We start from the raw sequence: 21,155 nt of genomic DNA on the forward strand, positions 1-21,155 counted from the left end.
CCACCGTCAAATGACGGAGGGATGGTGCGGCCCTCGCTCTGGGAGGGCGTCGTATGACGGCTGCTATCCCGCACCCACAGCGCGGGGATCGTGGCCGTGTTGCTAGGACGCGGCGCAACCCCGATCTCCATAAAGAGCCATGGCTGCGGCTCTTTGACCGTGTGATCGGCTGTGTCCAATCACAGCCAGTCACATGTAAATACGTTAGTGCCGTGAATCGGCTCTCCTCGCCTCACACTGACAGTGTGAGGCGAGGAGTGGCATCTCCTTGCAGAGGAGACCTGGGCAGGTTCTCAGGGCAGTGATCATCAGTGCCCTGATTACAGGAAAGCCCCATCAGTGCCCATAAGTTATGCCCATCAGTGCCTGCTTATCAGTACTGCCCGCCCCTGCCGCCTATTTGTGCCCGCCCCTGCCGCCTATTTGTGCCCGCCCCTGCCGCCTATTTGTGCCCGCCCCTGCTGCCTATTTGTGCCCGCCCCTGCTGCCTATTTGTGCCCGCCCCTGCCGCCTATTTGTGCCCGCCCCTGCCGCCTATTTGTGCCCAACCCCTGCCGCTTATTCTATTCGTGCCCACCCGTGCCGCCTATTTCTGCCCACCCGTGCCGCCTATTTCTGCCCAACCGTGCTGCCTATTTCTGCCCAACCGTGCCGCCTATCACTGCCCATCAGTGCGGCATATTGGTGGCTCCTCATCAGCGCACATCAGTGAAAGAGAAAAATTACTTCTTTACGAAATTTACTGACCGAAAATAAGAAACTTTATTTTTTCAATTTTTTTTTAAATAAAAATCCCAGCAGTGATTAAATACCACCAAAAGAAAGCTCTATTTGTGTGAAGAAATTGATAAAAAAAATAATAATTTGGGTACAATGTTGCATGACCGTGCAATTGTCATTCAAAGTGCGACAGCGCTGAAAGCTAAAAAATGGCCTGGGCAAGAAGGGGGTGAAAATGCCCGGTATTGAGGTGGTTAAACAAAAAAACAGACTTGCTGGCCAGAAAACTAATGCAGCCATCACATCTAAGAATTGATAAGCTGCAATAAAATGTTGGCTTTTGTGTTTATTATCAGTTCTAAAAATGTAAACCAGAAAATATTTCCAAGATTGCAAAGGCTTGATACCTTGTAGGTAGAATTGATCCTGAATTTTGGATGATATTAAATTTGGACCAATTTTCAAAGATTTGAATGGCGAAATCTGAATCCAAATGTTGGTGTTATTTCTGGCAATTTGGATTTTTAAAAGTTTTCTGGGAATAAAAAAGACCAAAGCCTGTGTCTGTCTTGTATCTGCTCCTGCCAAATCATATAACCCGTGGTCTATGATTACAAGTCCGGTGTCCTGTACTGTACTCCAAGATAGGGAATTGACAGGCGAGTCAAAAGTCCTGCATTTCCAACATGAAACAGAAAATGTATCCAGCAGCAAGTATTAAACTATGAACAGATATAATCTCTTAATATCAGCTGAACATTAATATTGGATGGTTGCTATTCAATTCCCCGGAACAATGAGCCTAGAAAATGTAAAATTACAACTATGTTAGATGGCCGCCTCGGGGCTGGTTTATCCTTTATACAGGGAACAAAAAAGGACAACGTGAAAGGTATTCTAGAATAGGAAAGAAAAGAAGGGGAGGTAGAGAGTTGACCAGCCAATCATAGAGCCCAGGTTCAATATTAATAGGATGTGGCACTTGTTTACTCGCGGTGTTTGCCACCCCAGGGCACAGCAATCAATTTATATTGTTAATTGGCTACTCCATGGCTTGTTCTGAAGACTTCACAGCCTGTGCAGCTTTCACCCAGGACATGGGATTGGCCTGTACCCCTCAAACTGCCCGCATTCTCCACCAATTTGTAGGGGATCAGGGGGTAACAAGCCGGCTCAGACAGTTCAGTCAACTTAAAAGGCTTTATTCAGCAAAAAGCAACAGAAAATTGACAAGCTTTGTCTTTATAGGCAGTTCAAATAACACAAAAACTCTTCTTAGCAGTATAAGACAGTCCTTTTAAATAATGCTCAGCATCCCAGCCACAGCATATAACATACAACGTCCCAGTTCAGGCAAGCTCCCCCAGCAGGATCAAGCCATAGGTAACAGGGGTCCTTCCAGCTGCAAGCTCCCCTCAGCTTTGATAGCTCAACAACCATCTCTCTCCAAACACACTTCTCCTCTGACATTTTCAACTCAGCTGGCAATAAGCAAGTCTGAAGAAGTACCTGCCCTCTTCAATTAACCCCTTCTTAACCCTGCCCCAGGCTGACTCTCCACAAAATATATATATATGACATTTTTGACACTTTTTAGGGACCAGTGACACTAATACAGTGATCAGTGCTAAAAAAATTGCACTGTTACTGTACTAATGACACTGGCTGGGAAGAGGTTAACATCAGGGGCAATCAGAGGATTAACTGTGTGCCTAGCCTGTGTTTGTGCACTGTGGGAGGTGCCTTTACTAGGGAAAAGGCATTGATCCATGTCACTGCTTTGCAGGAACACAGGATCAGTGCCTTGCCTACTGACAGAACGGCGTTCTGTCTTGTTTCTGGCCCTCTGCCTAATGATTGGCCGGTGCCAGCGGACATCTTGTCCGCGTTACCTCCAGATCAGCTCCCGCTGCGTATAATCACGACGGGAACTGGTCGCTGGCGGCGCGAATGAATGCCCCAGACCCGGAAGTGCTAGATCACCTACTAGGTAAGTGATCCTGTGCAGCAGAACTGCCTTTCAGCCGTATATGTGAGTTATACGGTCGGCAAGCGGTTAAGGGGGATGCATGGAGATCAAATTGTTAGTCTCTAGTAATGATGGGCTCAGACGTGTTCGGATCGTACCCGCCTGGAAGCCATCACTTCACACCGCCAATAATAGTCAGCGTGTGTATGTGCAGCTGCAGGTTGAGGAATGCCTCACTGCTTATGATTGGTGGTGTGCAATCACGGCTTCCTGGCAGGTAGGAATCGAACACGCCTGAGCCAGGGCCATCTTTAACACAGGGCAAAAGGGGCCAGTCATTGTTTTGGGGCCCAAAACAGCTGCCCCTTGAACCCACAAATAGTTAAGTGGATTTGGTAGGGCCCAAGAAAACATTTGCCCAAGCTTCAATCAATATTAAAGACGGCCCTGGCCTGAGCCCATCACTTATCTCTAGTTATCTCATGTAAAGTATCTCCTGAAGCATGTCCTCAGTCTCCAACATCTTCTGTAGCATGTCTGGACCATCTCCTGTTGCATGTCCTTTCACTGAAAATGATGTAAAGCTCTATGGCGATGTCATGGGCTGCATTTGAGTCTCTCTATATAAACTAAGTGGGTTGCTATTGACCTAGAAGAAACTAGCTTGACAAAAATATACAATGGCAAAAAAAGAAAGAGTAGACAGAAGGGTTAAATACCCCCTTTTCAAGTTTGTTTTTTCTTCTTTTTTTGCCCCATCTGTGTTCTATTGGGGAGATTTTCCTTTACTTCCTGTCTCAAGACACAAAAGTGAGAAGAAAACTCTCCAAAGTAAGGGACAATTGTCTCTGGAACAGGTATCCTTCATAAAAGCTTTCCCTGCCATTCCCATTCCTGTGGCACCTCAAAATTGTAGTTTTTCCCATTACTCTAGTCCCAATGGCAATGCTGAGCAGAAGAAAAAGAGGACAAACCTTCACAGCTTTTTTTATCCTTCTCTATTCCATCTAAAAAGGGAAAACATGGCTTTAGATTAACCAAATAAATAGCAATCTGACACCAACTTGAAGCTACCGCAGAATAATTTTATTACACATTGTGTTTTGCATATAAAAAATTAAATAATGAGTCGCACTACCACAATACAAGTGGTAAAATTCATAAGGTGACATTCATAATAGAAAGTCTACATAAGTAAATTTGAATACTGATTGAATATCAACCGCATCCACCACCAAAGCTAAAAAAATCCTCGTGTGATATCACCACTACCAAGTGCCAAAATGCCTGCTTACCAGCTGCTGTTGACCTCGTATTACAGGAGGTCAACCACGCTTATGGCTAAATACTCAGCCATGGCCTTTGCAAGCCTGTGGATCCTCTCGACAGCGGTGTCACACTAGCATCCAAAAGACAAAAGGAGCTCAACATAGCGTAAAACCATAAATGAAATATTAAAAGCTGCTGCGATCACACTTGCATCAAGTACATTATTGAAAATAGATTAAAATGCCAGCTGGCAAACAAACGGCACCCGTCCTTCCAGGTTTCCATGATTGCGGTGACGCCAGCTCGTCCCTGGTACCCCCTCTTTGCAGTGCTAATGGCTGGCGTCCCTCCTCCCCCTCCCGCCGGCTTCAGCCACTGCAGGGGAGCCTCGGGGGATCAAACTGTCCAAATATATTCCCCCTCCCCATAGCGCTCCCACCCCCACCCTGCAAAGAAAAGGAATAGGGAATCTGTCCCCAAGTACGATCCCCCTCGGTCAGTCTGACTTAGGGAGGATTTTACTGGGGACAGACTGACTTGGGGGGGGGGGGGGGGGGGTTTATACTGGGGGACAGATAGACCTAGGTGGGAAGGATTGTGACTTGTCAAAATGATGGGATAGAGATGTTAAAATGGCATTATATGTGGGTGACATATAGTGTTGATCCCTACCTCTGGATCAGTTTAATGTAGATGGCCTCTTGCATGTTGCTTCTGTGCAGGGGTACAAAAGGTTTTAAAAAAGAAGGGAAAAACTGCCATCACTCTCTTGTATTTTTATGGAATATGTTTCTAATAATTATAACTAAAGAAACTGATTGGATAAACTGCAGCAAGTCTTTAGCATTGCAGAACAAATTCAATTAAATGTGACTAACTGCTACTAGATATACCATGACCTGGATCAATGAGAACCTTCACAGACTCTACTGAAGATGAATTGATTAATAAATGTTTAATAGTAGTTGCTGGATAAGTTGACGTTTGTTCTTATATAAGAGTCCACCAAGATGCATCCACATTATCTTCTTATTTTGCAGGATCCAACCGTTGTATTCCCTGGCTGGTCCCGGGACACGTTTCAGCCATCTTGCCAAAGTGGTTTATGCTGGCAGCTAAGAAAAGGAGCTTGTTCTATAACGCACTCTGGTGATCAGGTTTCCTGAAGAGCCCTCTATTCATTCACCACTGGTACATTCAGAGAAGTGTTATAACTAATCTCTTGGAAGGACACAAGTGGATGGGAAGTCTACAAACTCTGAAACCCATTGAGCCATACTTCTCAGCTGCTTGTCGTCACTGGAAGGAATGAACTAAACATAGACTAGAAGATGAAGTGATAGATATGGGGTCAACGATATACGAGTATGTTCCTCATACCAATCTGCTTGTCTGTCCTGCTTAGACCGCTGACAAGCTCCAATTAAGGACCTCTTGGCAGATGCCACACAAAGGGGTCAAATACTCCTCCATCCTATATTATCAGTCCATTGATGTTTTTAAGTGAATCGCAGAATGAATGTAGAACAGTAGAATTAATTCTGCACTGCATTTCACTATTTATTAATCTGTTAGTAGAATATTTACATGGATCTAAGAAAATAAGTATATTTAAGTCTTAAATGGAAGGCAGCAAAGTGCTGTCTCACCTTCAAAAAAGTGTTTCTTAATCATTGTGCAGTCCTGTACAGTAGCGTTGCACAAATGATAGTTAAAGCAAACTATGAACGATGAATGTGCTTCAGCCTTTCTCAACCAGGGTTCCGTGAAATCCTAGGGTTCCTCCAGGAGTTGCTTTTAAGCGGTCTGTAGGGGTGGCATTCTTTCCAATGACCACCAGTGTAATGGTGTCCTTTTCTCGTTGACCATCAGTGTAATTGGGGCCTTCCCTCATCGATTATCTCAATGACCACCTGTGTAAGATGGTTTGTCTTCCACTGATCGTTAGTCTTAAGAAGGCCCTTCTCTACTGACCACCATTGTAAGAAGGTATGTCTTCTTTCATTGACTCTCACACTAACTAACAATTGTAAGAGGGTGCTGATCTATAGTCTTTAGAAGGCCCTTCTCTACTGACTACCAATGTGAGGGAGTCTTTCAATTACTAGTTATGTAAGGGGCCACTTACTGACCACAAATGTTAAAGGAGCACTTTTACATTCACCATCATAGTAAGTAGACATTTCACCACTGACCACCAAAATGCAAATTTCACTGCCTGCAGTTATTTTCTGCCCATTATTATTAATTTAATTCCATTGCTTTACAGAAAATAACTTTGTCTTGAACAGCCACATTCCTTATTCCTTTACTTATTCTTATATAGAAACTCACTTTCACATTATAGTACTGTGAGCTATAGTAGTCATTAGCAGGGGTTCCCTGTGACCTGAAAGTCCTTTTAAGGGTTCCTTAAAATAAATTTGAGAAAGGCTGATCTAAAGAGTTTACATACTAATAAAACAGCCCAGGCATTATACCATGCCTTGTAGATACTGATGTACAAGGACCTCCAAGGCATCCCTGGGTAGTAGGAGCTTTTTCTGCTTGCTTCTCTATTCTTAAACGTCTTTTTTTTACATTAAAATTAGCGCTCGGTTTTTACATATTATTGCTGGAACAATGATATTCCACAACGATGGAACAAAGCGATAAAAATGAAAAATTGCATACACTAACCGAACATAGACACTACGAATATAGATGTACATAGTCATAATAGAATTAGGTGAGCACACAACCAGATGTGCAAAGGTGATGTGAAAATGTACTGCCACCGCTCATGCTAGACATAAAGAAAGTAAGCCTGCTGATTCAGCCAACTCAAGGAATGATTGCTTCTCAGTTTTGGATAGAGTGGAGTTGGGTTAGAAGAACCCATATTAGGTTTTTACTGCTATCTGGGGCCTCCATTAGTTGAGATTGATCCTCACTTTCTGTCCTGACAATGTTTGCCAGAAAGGAAGTGAGAGAAACTCCTCGTCAGCCACATAGACAGAAAAGCTTGACACTTTAAACAATAGGCAGCCGCGTCTGGAGAAATTCACCTCCAGTTGTTAATGAAAACAGCTACTGCAAAAAAATACTATTGAAAAGAAGAAGCCTTGTGCAATGCCAGAACTACATTTCTCAACAACGTTAGATGTTTGATAAGCAGGCTTAGTGTTGTGCATGGGCCTGAAATTTTTTAGGCTGCCCAACCTTAATACCTTAAAGCCCAACTCCAGGCAAAAAAAAGTTTTCTTAAGCAGTGTGGCTGTGCCTGCAATGCACGGGTCAACTGCTTGTTTTTGTCTAGAGGATTGGAGAAAGCTTGTGCTCACCCGATCCTCCACTCCGCCTGTAGGTGTTCCTACCCAAAGATCAAGCTGTGGACTGTTATTAATGTCCTCATGTCCAGAGCAGGTCTATGGGCATAATGACATCAGAAACAGTCCACCACAGGGAAGCAGAAGCCACAGGAACCGATCTTGTGCGGGGAGAATCAGTGGATTAGATACTTTTATCGCCATCCTAAAATCCCCTAGACCAGTGGTCTCCAAACTGTAGCCCAGTGGCTGGATGCGACCCTTTGTTTGCCTTTATCCAGCCCTTGGGGCACATTTCTTCCCACTAATATGAAGGCAGTATTCCTCAGACTTAACAGTTGGGCATAATTCCTACCACTGAAACCAATGTGGCATTGTTTACACCCATTGACACTGGGTCATTTTCTACTCACACTAGCCCCAGTTCAGCCCCCCGAAAGTCTGAAAGACATTAAACTGGCCCTTTGTTTAAAAAGTTTGGAGACCCCTGTTATAAAGCCCTGAATATAGTGTTTTTTGTTGTTCAAAATAATTTTTCAAAAACATTCTTGCTGAAGCCAAAGGTTAAAACCAACCTCTAGATAAACCTAAATAATTTCACACATTACTGCGGCCCACTGCTCTAGAAGTTAAAATTCATTACAGAGTAAAAAATGAAAGGCTAAGTTCACCTTTTCCAGAAAATAGCCTATGCAGTCAAGGCACCCAGTAAGTATTACATTACTTTAGGAGGGAGGTTTAGTAAATGGCTCAGTAACACCGAAACTGGGGTTGGAAAGGATCTGCAAGAGGATCACTTTTTTAAAGGCTAATTTCACCCTTTCTAGGAAATAGTCTATGCAGTCAAAGGGCCCCCCAACTATGCAGCTTTGTAAAAAAATTTCCATTCATTTTATTGACATACCTGTAAGCCATTGGGCCCCTCTGGAAGCCCTGTTGTGTTACTAGAATGCAAAAAACAATTGTCTTTCTCCCATGCAAGTGAGCATCCAATGGATTTCATGTCCTAGCAACAAGGCAGCACATTGAGATTTCAGACTCAGTTTTTTGGTCTAGCTTCCTGGAGTTCCAAATTACCTACAGGTATGAACATATTATAATAAAATTATTAAACATTTTACAAAGCTGCACAGTTGGGGCCATTTGACTGCATAGACTATTTTTTGGGAAAGGTTGACTTAGCCTTTAAGGGTGATCTTCTTGCAGTTCCTCAGCAATCCCAATTTTGGACTTGCCGAGCCTTTTTCTAAACCTCCATCATAAACTAGTGCAGTTTTTTGACTGAGAGTTTTGGGGTCACAGTGATTTTACAAGGATTCTTTGAGGGAACATTTTGGCACCGAATGTTTAGCTGGCTCACTCTTCCACCGCGGTTGATGTTTTTCCATTTGATGCATTACAGTAGAACAGAAGAAAAAAAAATTAGTTGGTCGATGATTACCTCCATCCTGTTTATAAGTTCATCTCCTCAATGAGCCATAAGTGATAGAGGAACTCTGTTCAACTTGGCCTTCTCTATGTTTAGCTAAATTGTTCACAGATACATTATTATTTCAGTAATGCAACCCGTTAGAGGTGTAACATATGGCCCTTGTGACTGGATTTTTAGAGCCAAAAAAGTCAGCCTTAGCTAAATAATGTAAAAAACATGTAGGTCACGGTTTATAACAATCATAGCTTTTGTGATCCTTTTTCAATAATTAGCTTTATTATGAACATTGTGCATTTCTTTTACAGCTGTTTGAAAAAGAGTTTACATATATTAGCAGATATTTCAGTGCAGTACTGTTAGAATGTATTCGCCGTTGCTTTCTGTGTGTTTTTTTTCTTGACCCGTGCAGGCCAAAACTCTAACAATTTTCCATGCATGGGACCTTCAGGAAACTATAATGTGTATATGTTTATATCAACGAGGGCTGTACCAAAAGTGATGCAAAAGTGGGCGTAACTTTTTTATGAACTTACATAGGTCGAGTATTCATCTATAGTAAATATTCTTTTTCATTGCAGGTAAATTATGGATTCCAAGCAGAAGCAATGTGCCGCCATTACGTTCTTGAAGAAGGGGTGTAGGTTGTCCGCTATCCACAGTAGACTACAGAATATTTATGGAGATGACACCATGGACAAGAGCAATGTCTTGTAATTTGTGACTCTTGCCAATGACGTCATCTCTGTAAATATTGTGTAGCCTTCTGTGGATATCAGAAAGCTTGCACCTCTCCTACATCAAGAAGTCAATGACGGCACGTTGCTTCTGCTTGGAATCCATAATTCACCTGCAATGAAAAAAGAAAAGTTACTATAGAGCAGGAGTCTCCAAGCTTTTTAAACAAAGGGACAGCTTACTGTTCTTCAGACTTTGGGGGGCTGGTCTGTTGGTGTGAATAGAACATGCCCTGGCGGTAATGGGAGTAAACAATGCCCCATCATTGGTATTAGTGGGAGGAACCGTGCCCCATGTTTGGTATTAGTGGGAGGAACAGTGCCCCATTGTTGGTATCGGGGGAAGGAATAATGCCCTGTCATTGGTCTCAGTGAGAGGAATAGTGCTCCATCATTGTTGTCTGTGGGAGGAGTAGTGCCCTGTCATTGATGTCAGTGGGAGGAATAGTGCCCCATTGTTGGCATTGGGGGAAGGAATAATCCTGTCAGTGGTCTCAGTGGGAGGAATAGTGCTCCATCATTGGTGTCAGTGTGAGGAATAGTGCCCCATTGTTGGGGTCAATGGGAGGAATAGTGTCCTGTTGTTGGTGTCGGTGGGAAGAAATTTTACCCCATTGTTGGTGTCAGTGGGAGGAATAGTGCCCCAAAGGCAGGATATAGCCCGGCAAAGAGCAGCATCTGCCCCCTGGGCCAAAGTTTGGAGACCACTGCTATAGAGGAAGAGTTACTCTACCAAATTGTGAAATTTGAACGACCTATGTAAGTTAATAAATTTATCCCCACATTTGCATTACCTTCTGTACAGGCCTTGTAAGTATGTATGTGCGTGTGTATGTATATATACAGTATCTCACAAAAGTGAGTACACCCCTTACATTTTTGTAAATATTTTATTCTATCTTTTCATGTGACAACACTGAAGAAATTACACTTTGCTACAATGTAAAGTAGTGAGTGTACAGCTTGTATAAGAGTGTAAATTTGCTGTCCCCTCAAAATGTCTAAACTGCTGACAACAAAAGTGCGTACACCCCTAAGTGAAAATGGACAAATTGAGCCTAAAGTGTCAATATTTTGTGTGGCCACTATTTACCAGCGCTGCGCTAACCCTTTTGGGCATGGAGTTCACCAGAGCTTCACAGGTTGCCACTGGAATCCTCTTCCACTCCTCCATGGCAACATCACGGAGCTGGTGGATGTTAGAGACCTTGCGCTCCTCCACCTTCCATTTGAGAATGCCTCACAGATGCTCAATAGGGTTTAGGTCTGGAGACATGCTTGGCCAGTCCATCAACTTTACCCTCAGCTTCTTTAGCAAGGCAGTGGTCATCTTGGTGGTGTGTTTGGGGTTGTTACCATGATGGAATACTGCCCTGGGGCCCAGTCTCCGAAGGGAGGGGATTATGCTCCGTTTCAGTATGTCACAGTACATGTTGGCATTCATGGTTCCCTTAATGAACTGTAGCTCCGCAGTGCTGGCAGCACTCATGCAGCCCCAGACCATGACACTCCCACCACCATACTTGTAGGCAAGACACACTTGTCTTTGTACTCCTCACCAGGTTGCTGCCACACACGCTTGACACCATCTGAACCAAATAAGTTTATCTTGGTCTCATCAGACCACAGGACATGGTTCCAGTAATCCATGTCCTTAGTCTGCTTGTCTTCTGCAAACTGTTTGCGGGCTTTCTTGTGCATAATCTTTAGAAGAGGCTTCCTTCTGGGATGACAGCCATGCAGACCAATTTGATGCAGTGTGCGGTGTATGGTCTGAACACTGACAGGCTGACCCCCCCCACCCCTTCAACCTCTGCAGCAATGCTGGCAGCACTCATATGTCTATTTCCCAAAGACAACCTCTGGATATGACGCTGAGCACGTGCACTCAACCTCTTTGGTCAACCATGTCGAGGTCTGTTCTGAGTGGAACCTGTACTATTAAACCGCTGTATGGTCTTGACCACCGTGCTGCAGCTCAGTTTCAGGGTCTTGGCAATCTTCTTACAGCCTGGGCCATCTTTATGTATATCAACAATCCTTTTTTTTTCAGATCCTCAGAGTTCTTTACCATGAGGTGCCTTGTTGAACTTCCAGTGACCAGTATGAGAGAGTGAGAGCGAGAACTCCAAATTTAACACACCTGCTCCCCATTCACACCTGAGACCTTGTAACACTAACAAGTCACATGACATGGGGAGGGAAAATGGCTAATGGGCCCAGTTTGGACATTTTCACTTAGGAGTGTACTCACTTTTGTTGCCAGCGGTTTAGACATTAATGGCTGTATGGTGAGTTATTTTGAGGGGACAGCAAATTTACACTGTTATACAAGCTGTACACTCACTACTTTAAATTGTAGCAAAGTGTGAGGGGTGTACTAACTTTTGTGAGATACTGTGTGTGTGTGTGTATATATATATATATATATATATATATATATATATATATATATATATATATATATATATATTACACACAGACATTTTTTTGACCAAAAGTAAACTGAAGTATGGAAGTTGAGACACAAAATGTACCTTTGAACAAAGACCATTAGATGGAAGGCCGGAGTTCAGCTTAAGTCCATGTGTAGATCTACACAAAATTCTACATGCCTATGGCCTGGATGAGCTCTTCTAGAAGGTCATCTGAAGATAATTTGTGTCTGGCTCCCTTTATGCGCCATGTAATGACAGTGCCATTGGTGCAACTTTAGTGATCTTGAAGTTTTGTTGTTTGTTTTTTGTGAATAATTCTGTAAATTGTCCTGTAAATATTTTAACGTCTCACTTATTTTATGAAGGATTGTAGTTCTAAGTGTTTTGAGGGCTTAAGTGAAGGAGGCTGAAAATAAATATTATGGAAAAGATGCTTTTGGTACCTTCAGTTCTTTGTGGTAAAATGTTTGCAAAAACCCTTCCTGTCTCGGGCCTCATTCACATGAATGTACTATAGCGTATGCAATTGTGAGGACCATGTTTGCCCGCATTGGGATGCACAGGGTTTCAGTGCATCCCCGTGCAGGCAGCCCTATTCATTTCAATTGAGACGCAGTGGCTGCATGGCCACTGCTCCTAATTTGACAGCCGTATGGGTGAACAATGTCTGTGTTTAAGGCTGTCATATTGGAAGCAGCAGCTGTGTCTCTGCAGCTGCTGCATCCCAGTTGACATAAATGGGACTGCCTGTGCAGGGATGCGTGAACCGCCTGTGCATCCTTGTACGGCCAAACATCGTGCCATCTTTCCATTGACAATGTAAGGGGCATTCTTCCCACTGATCACCAATGTAAGGGGCATTCTTCCCACTGACCACCAATGTAAGGAACATTCTTCCCACTGATCACCAATGTAAGGAACATTCTTCCCACTGATCACCAATGTAAGGAACATTCTTCCCACTGATCACCAATGTAAGGAACATTCTTCCTACTGATCACCAATGTAAGGAGCATTCTTCCCCACTGATCACCAATGTAAGGAGCATTCTTCCCACTGATCTCCAATGTAAGGAGCATTCTTACCACTGGCCACCAATATAGGGAGCATTCTTCCCATTGACCACCAATGTAAGAGACATTCTTCCCACTGCCCACCAATGTAAGGGTCATTCTTCCCGCTAATCACCAATGTAAGGGTCATTCTTGCCATTGGCCACCAATGTAAGAAGTATTCTCCCCGCTGTCCACCAGTGTACTAGGGCCCTTCTATCACTGACCATCGATATCCGGGGCGCTTTTGGACTTTTCAGCAATGTAAGGGAGCAATACAATTTTCACTGCATTTCTTTTTTTTTGCCCGTTATTCTTAATATTTATTTGATTTAAATATAAATGAACATATATTACTAAGAACTACTGTATATTGTAGTTAAAAAAGGGGGAGTTAGAATTGTAGAAGTAATAAGAAGCGATCAAAAAAAGCAGCTGGCAATCACACAACAGAACAATTTGTGTAAAAGTATATATAAATCAACCATTGCCGCACTATGTCAGTGATAATATATGCATACAAATAAGTGACAATGGTCAGTCCATGAGAGTGTCCATATAGCAATAAATGTGATTGAAATGTTGCAATCGTGTCCAAAAATGATGGATGACCATACACCCAAGTGCACCTTCCACCGTGATATTACAAGATGTGCCCTTACTGGATGCCTAGACTTCATGTTATAGGAGCCTAGTCTGACATGGATTCACACATCATGAAGGAGGATAACGTCACGGCCAACAGTGCTGGTTGTTCACTAAAATGCTTTAAAAGTTTTCACAGGTCCAATAAAGTGCAATACACGAATAAAAGTTCCTACATAAAAATCTGCAGACCTAGATCGATCTTTTTATATAATATTCACAAGAGAGAGTGAACAACCAGAACTGTTAGCCGTGACATTATCCTCCTTTCATACCCAGTGGATGAATCCTTCATGATGTGTGAATCCATGTCAGACTAGGCTCCTATAACGTGGAGTCCAGGCACTAGGCATCCGGTAAGGGCACATCTTGTACTATGACAGTGGAAGGTGCACTTGGGTGTATAGTCGTCCATCATCATTGGACACGATTGCAACGATTTCATCACATTTATCTCAATGCCCAACAAGACATAAAGACTCTATATGGATGCTCACATACTGTATATTGTGGTATAGAGCAGCCCCGGGTGCCAAATATGCTAAGTACTACAGAGTCCTTATTTTATTTTTCTTAGATCACAACTTGCGATTTACACTAATAACTAGTGAACAGAAAATATAAAGAGGAAAAGATCGCCGCTACTCCTGACCAGCCCAGGTGAATAATCGATAAAGAGCAGCCTCAGCCTACATGTCTCCACCACACTCTGATGCATTTTGCCTCCCCTTCCAGGGCTTAGTCATACAGACCCTATGACTAAGCCCCGGTTGGTGAGGCGAAATAATCAGATTGTGTTGTTTGGTGTGAAGACAATGTAGGCTGAGGCTGCTCTTATCGTTTGTTCAGCCTGGGCTGGTCGGGCGTAGAGGTGATCCTGCTCTCTAAATTTCCTAGCCCTCTGGAGTGATATCAGGACAAGGCTGCTTTCACCTCTACTTTGAGCAGCGCCAAAAGCAATGTAACAGAGCTCGTGTGCAGTAATATTATTAACGGGGGTTCCCTGATACCTAGAAGTTTTTGCAAGGGTTCCTCCATGTTAAGGCTGGGAAGACCTGATTTACAAAGTTATTGGACTCCTTGGCTGTACACAATGTTTTCAGCTAAAATTAAGTTGGTATAATTGTTTGGTTTCTGGATCTACTGTTAAGAAATGATGTGGACAGAAGAATGAGCACACTAATCACAGAAGTCATCATAATCTAAACTTCTACTGATGTTCCTCTTTGTTCAGTAATTATTACTCTGCTCCAGGATAGTGTTTTAATTCTAGTCGGGCAATTAAGATCAATTTAGGCTTTTCTAGTTCACTTGCTAAACAAGATGTCTGCCTGGAGCTCCCAAACAAATCCCAGCAAACACAGCGGTAGATCCTCCAAAAAAATGTTTCCATCACTCTATGTCCCAGTAGGATATGGGTTCTTAATTTGTGCTAGTCAATTATTCGGCTTAGTTTAGGCTTTTCTTTTGAAATGCTTTTTCTTCGCTGAAAAAAGGTGGTCATCCGTTGCTACAGTCAGGGGGAAAACGTATTTGATCCACCGCTGATTTTGTACTTTTGCCCACTGACAAAGAAAAGAACAGTCTATAACTTTAATGGTAGGTTTACTTTAACAGTGCGAGACAGAATAGCAACAAAAATATCCCGAATAACACAATTCAAAAAAGTTATACATTGATTTGCATTTTAATAAGTGAAAGAAGCATTTGATCCCCTATCAATCAGCAAGACTTCTGGCTCCCAGGTGTCTTCTATACAGGTAACGATCTGCAAATAGGAGCATTTACTTAAAGAGATTACTCCTAATCTCAGTTTGTTACCTCTATAAAAGACACCTGTCCATAGAAGCAATCAATCAGATTCCAATCTCTCCACCTTGGCCAAGACCAAAGAGCTGTCCAAGGATGTCAGGGACAAGATTGTAGATCTACACAAGTCTGGAATGGACTACAAGACCATCGCCAAGCAGCTTATGAACACAAAGAAAACAATTGGTCAAACATGAAGGTGGAAACATGCTTTGAGGTTTTTTTTCTGCTAAGAGGACAGGACAGATTCAACGCATCAAAGGGACGATGGACAGGGCCATGTACTGTCAAATTGTGGATAAGAACCTCCTTCTCTCAGCAAGGGCATTGAAAATGGGTCGTGGATGGTTATTCCAGCATGGCAATGACCAAAAACACACAGCCAAGACAACAAAGGAGTGGCTCAAGAAGAAGCACGTTAAGGTCCTAGAGTGGCCTAGCCAGTCTCCAGACCTTAATCCCATAGAAAATATGTGGAGGGAGCTGAAGGTTTGAGTTACCAAACAGCCTCGAAACCCAAATGACTTGGAGAGGATCTGTAAAGAGGAGTGGGACAAAATCCCTCCTGAGATGTGTGCAAACCTGGTGGCCAACTACAAGAAACGTCTGACCTCTGTGATTGCCAACAAGGGTTTTGCCAACAAGTACTAAGTCATGTTTTGTGATGGGGTTAAATACTTATTTCACAAGATAACTGTCAATCTCCCTCGGTCTGGGACTCCATGCAAGATCTTGTAGAGTTTCACTGATCATGAGAACGGTGAGGAATCAGCCCAGAACTACACGGGAGAATCTTGTCCATGATCTCAAGGCAGCTGGGACCATAGTCACCAAGAAAACAATTGGTAACACACTAAGCCAAGAAGGGCTGAAATCCTGCAGCACCCGCAAGGTCCCCCTGCTTAAGAAAGCACGTCTGCTAATGAACATCTGAATGATTCAGAGGAGAACTGTGTGAAAGTGTTGTGGTCAGATGAGACCAAAATCAAGCTCTTTGGAATCAACGCAACTCGCCGTGTTTGGAGGAGGAGGAATGCTGCCTATGACCCCAAGAACACCATCCCCACTATCAAATATGGAGGTGGAAACATCATGCTTTGGGAGTGTTTTTTTGCTAAGGGGACAGGGCAATTTCACCGCATCAAAGGGACCGGGTTTTGTATCGTCAAATTGTGGGTGAGAACCTCCTTCCCACAGCCAGGGCAATGCAAATGGGTTGTGGACGGGTATTCCATGACAATGACCCAAAACACATGGCCATGGCAACAAAGATGTGGCTCAAGAAGAAGCACATTAAAGTCCTGGAATGGCCTAGCCAGTCTCCAGACCTTAATCCCATAGAAAATATATGGAGGGAGCTGAAGGTTCGAGTTACCAAACATCACCGTCAAAACCTTAATGACTTGTAGAGGATCTGCAAAGTGGAGTGGGACAAAATCCCTCCTGAGATGTGAGAAAACCTGGTTGCCAAGAAACGTCTGACCTCTGTGATTGCCAACAAGGGTTTTGCCAACAAGTACTAAGTCATGTTTTGTGATGGGGTTAAATACTTATTTCACTCATTAAAATGCAACTCAATTTATAACGTTTTTGAAATGCGTTTTTCTGGATATTTTTGTTGTTAAAATAAACCTACCATTAAAATTATTATAGGCTGATAATTTCTTTGTCAGTGCGCAAACATACAAAATCAGTAGGGGATCAAATGCTTTTTCCCTCACTGTTCATATCTCCTCCTTCCTGGATGCCCAGCCCACGCAGCCAGCTCAGCAGCATTTCCCAGGGCACACCTGCATGGCCTGCTTTTTATTCTGTGGAAGGTGCTGATGGGATGAGGAGGTTTGGTGGTGAATATATCCTGTCTTCTGACCTTATTGACTGTTAATTGAGTTATTACTGTCTGGCTACGCAGGGGCAGCAGAACATGGCTGGTTGGTCATAGCCAGGTGGCTACCATCAGTGAGGTTACAGACTTTCTGAAAGTGCTACACACTGAGTATTGATGGGAATGTTGTAGCTGTAACATGTCAGGGATGGGCTCAGCCCTTTCTTCTCAGAGCAGGCCGCTCGGCTGTCGGTTAATTGCCAGCTCCAATCTTTTCCACAGTGACTCACCTGATGAAGATACAGGAAGTCCTCCAGTTACGAACACAATAGGGACTGTAGGTTTGTTCGTAAGTCGAAGTCGTTCGTAAGTCGCAACACTGCATCTGTAAGTGTAACTTCCGGTCGGAACACTGCATTCATAAGTGTAACGTCCGCCTGTGCTTGGATGTGGGATGTTCCGGGCGCTTGTTATGTTATCTGGGGCTCTTCTGGCCATGCAGTACATGTAGTACTGCAGTATTGGATGTGTCCGGAGGTATCCAGGCCCAGCGTAGGGCATAGGTGGCCGGCATTTGTAGCCGTTCATAAGTAGGAGTCGTTCGTAACTCGGGGACTGCCTGTATCCTGTTTCAGTCCTGCTGGTTACTTAAACTGTTCAGTTCAAGTCCCTCTCTGCCTTCGCCTTGGTCAGCACATCCAGAGACTCTCTCCTGTGTACCTGTTGAAGACTTGCTTGTCTGACGTCCCTTCTGGTTCCTGATCCTGCTTGCTGTTTCACTATGCTGATTCTCCGGTTTCCTGATTTCTAGCTCCCTGACATCCTGGCTTGTCTGACTATTCGTTCCGGTTACCGAACACTGGCTATGACTTGACTAAGTTGCTCTGTTTATCTTTTACTATTATTAGTATTAAACAAGTGTGATTTTAACTGCACTTCTGTCACGGTTTCTGACAGGACATTGGGGGTGGAGTGATTGGGGCAAAGGGGCAGACATGACAGTGACAAATAATGACCGGTATAATGTCAGCTACAAATGAGGGTCCCCATTAAGTACTTTTCACATTTTTTCAGCCACAAACTCTGGACTCACAGTGGAATTCCCCTGTCCCCCTTAGGGCAAGTCCACTCCTGACAAAAAACAAATGTAGACAGCCCTTTAAATCAGTGATTTCCAAACTGTGACCCGGGGGCTGGATACGGCCATTTGCTTGTTTTTATCTGGTCTTTCAGGCATTCCCCCCTATCAAAAACAGTGGCACATAGTTCTTGCCCTGACACCAACAATGGGGCACTATTCCTCCCACTACCACCAATGATGGGGCACTATTCCTTCAGCTGACGCCAATGAATGGGCACTAATCTTTCTACTGACACCAATGATGAGGCACTATTTCTTCCACTGACACCAATGATGAGGCATTGTTTGCTTCCACTGACAGTAGCACATTTTCTATTCCCACAGGCCACAGTCGTCCCCCCCCCCCCCCCCCTTAAAGTTTGAAGGACAGTAAACTGTCCCTTTGTTTAGAAAGTTTGGAGACCCCTGCTCTAAATGAATGTATTCAGGTGTTTCCAGTGAAGGGTTCAGTTAATACTAAAGAATACTAGGACATTCTGGACAATTGTGCATTTCCAGCCTTGTGGTAATAATTGGCAAAGGCCCTTTTCTGTTCCATCATGACTGTGCCACTGTGTCAAAGCCAGCCCCATAAGGACATGGTCTGATGTGGAGGAACATGAGTGACCTGCACAGAGCCCTGACCTCAACTTTAGGAATGCCAAGTGTGAGCCAGGCCTTCTCATCCAACATATGTACCTGACCTCACAAATTGATTTGTTTGGTGTGGAGGAGCTCAAATCCCCTGCACAGAGCCCTGATCTTAACCCTACTGAACACATTTGAAATGAAATGCAGCCCTCTAAATGAATGAGTTCAGGTGTTTCCAGTGAAGGGTATTGGTAATGCTACAGTATACAAAGGAATTTTGTACAATTGGTCACGTCCAAGTTTGGAAATTGACTTTTTTTTTATTCCAGCATGACTGTGCCCCTGTGTACAAAGGCAGCTCCATAAAGACATGATTTGACCAGTTTGGTGTTGAGGAACTTAAGTGTCCTGCAAAGAGCTCTGACTTCAACCGTACTTAACACCTTTTGGATCAGGTCTTCTAATCCAACATTAGTACTTGACCTCAACCTTACTGATCACTTTTGGGATTAGGTCTTCTCCTCCAATATCAGCATCTCACTTCAACCCTACTGAACACCTTTGGGATCAGGTCTTATCATTCAGCATCAGTGCCTGACTTCAACCCTACTGAATACCTTTGGGATCAGGTCTTCTCATCCAACATCTGTACCTGACATCGACCCTACTGAACGCCTTTGGAATCAGGTCTTCTCATCCAACATCTATACCTGACCTAAACCTTGCTCAACACCTTTGAAATCAGCCTTGCCGGCATAGTTCCAGGGCCCAATGCAACTAGGTAGAGCACTTAAAGTGGTGTTCCGGCCAAAATTATACTTTTTAAATAAAAATACCCCTATAATACACAAGCTTAATGTATTCTAGTAAAGTTAGTGTGTAAACTAAGGTCTGTTTTGTTTGTTTATAGCAGTAGTTTGTTATTTTATAAACTTACAGCAGGCCGTGGCCATCTTAAGTGTGGGCATCTGAAGCCAGACTGTATTTCTTCCTGGATCTTATCCTTGTAGATCTCGCACATGCTCAGTGCAGCACAAGCAGTGTAATAGGTTTCAGGTCAGGTTTCCATAGCAACGGCAGTGTCAGAGGAAGTTGCCGCCCCTTCCCAGAAGACATTGCAAACAGGAAATGATGCAATGAGCCACGGCTAGGGAGGAGGAAGTGAAAAATGAATACAGCAGATTTACAGTAGGTGCTGAGAAAAAAAAAATTTAAATATCCAATTTGTTTACAGTGCACAGTTTAGTGAGGGATGCTGAAGAGTTGTAAAAGTGGGTGGAACTCCACTTTAAAGCCATTCTCAACCAAGGTTCTCTAGAATCCTAGGAGTCCGCTAGAGCTGTCTATGGGTTACTTGAACTCTGGCTGATTGACCTTCGATGGGATGGTACTTGCATTGTTCCAGGGCCCACACAACTTGGTAGAGCATTTAAAACCTGACTCAAAATATTTAACCCCCCAAAAAGCGATCCAAAAACCATACTAACCCTCTCCATGCTTCAGGACTCTTCATCCTACTCCAATCCCAGCCACTGATCCTTTTAAAGGTGGAATGACCCCACCATTATTAAACCCACTTCCTGTAGCCCAGGGTGTCAAGTACTAAACCTCTGGGGGCATAGCTTCAAGCTGCCCTGGAGTCAAAGAAGACTGATGAAGAACATTGCACCCGTATCTATTAAAGTGGTTAACGCAAATTCCTGATGGACCGAAACCTTTGGTTTGTGTCAGTTCGTACACTATATTGCCAAAACTATTGGGACGCCTGCCTTTCCTTGCACATGAATTTTAATGGTATCCCAGTCTTAGTCCGTAGGGTTCAATATTGAGTCCCCCCCCCCCCCCCCCCCTTTGCAGCTATAACAGCTTTAACTCTTCTGGGAAGGCTGTCCATAAGGTTTAAGATTGTGTCTATGGGAATGTTTGACCATTCTTCCAGAAGTGCATTTGTGAGGTCAGGCGGCACTGATGTTTGTCGAGAAGGCCAGTCTCTGCTCTAATTCATCCCAAAGGTGTTCTATTGGGTTGAGGTCAGAACTCTGTGCAGGCCAGTCAAGTTCCTCCACCCCAAACTCGCTCATCCATGTCTTTATGGACCTTGCTTTGTGCACAGTCACGTTGGAACAGGAAGGGGCCATCCCCAAACTGTTCCCTCCAAAGCATGAAATTGTCCAAAATGTCTTGGGATGCTGACACCTTAAGAGTTCCCTTCACTGGAACTAAGGGGCCAAGCCTAACCCCTG

The 21,155-nt window shown here is 43.6% G+C and overlaps 1 protein-coding gene across 3 annotated transcripts in view; it reads left to right on the forward strand.

Moving 5' to 3' along the window:
* Positions 1 to 12,301, forward strand: part of OPHN1 (oligophrenin 1) — a 231,127-nt gene extending 218,826 nt beyond the window's left edge. For all 3 annotated transcript variants that reach the window (XM_073600214.1, XM_073600213.1, XM_073600212.1), the window contains one exon: positions 4,999 to 12,301. The gene's annotated coding sequence lies outside the window, so the exon portion shown is untranslated. The remainder of the gene's footprint in view (positions 1 to 4,998) is intronic.
* The last annotated feature ends 8,854 nt before the right edge of the window (positions 12,302 to 21,155 follow it).

The sequence above is a fragment of the Aquarana catesbeiana genome, linkage group LG09 (genome assembly GCF_042186555.1).
Source record: "Aquarana catesbeiana isolate 2022-GZ linkage group LG09, ASM4218655v1, whole genome shotgun sequence".
NCBI lineage: Eukaryota > Metazoa > Chordata > Amphibia > Anura > Ranidae > Aquarana > Aquarana catesbeiana.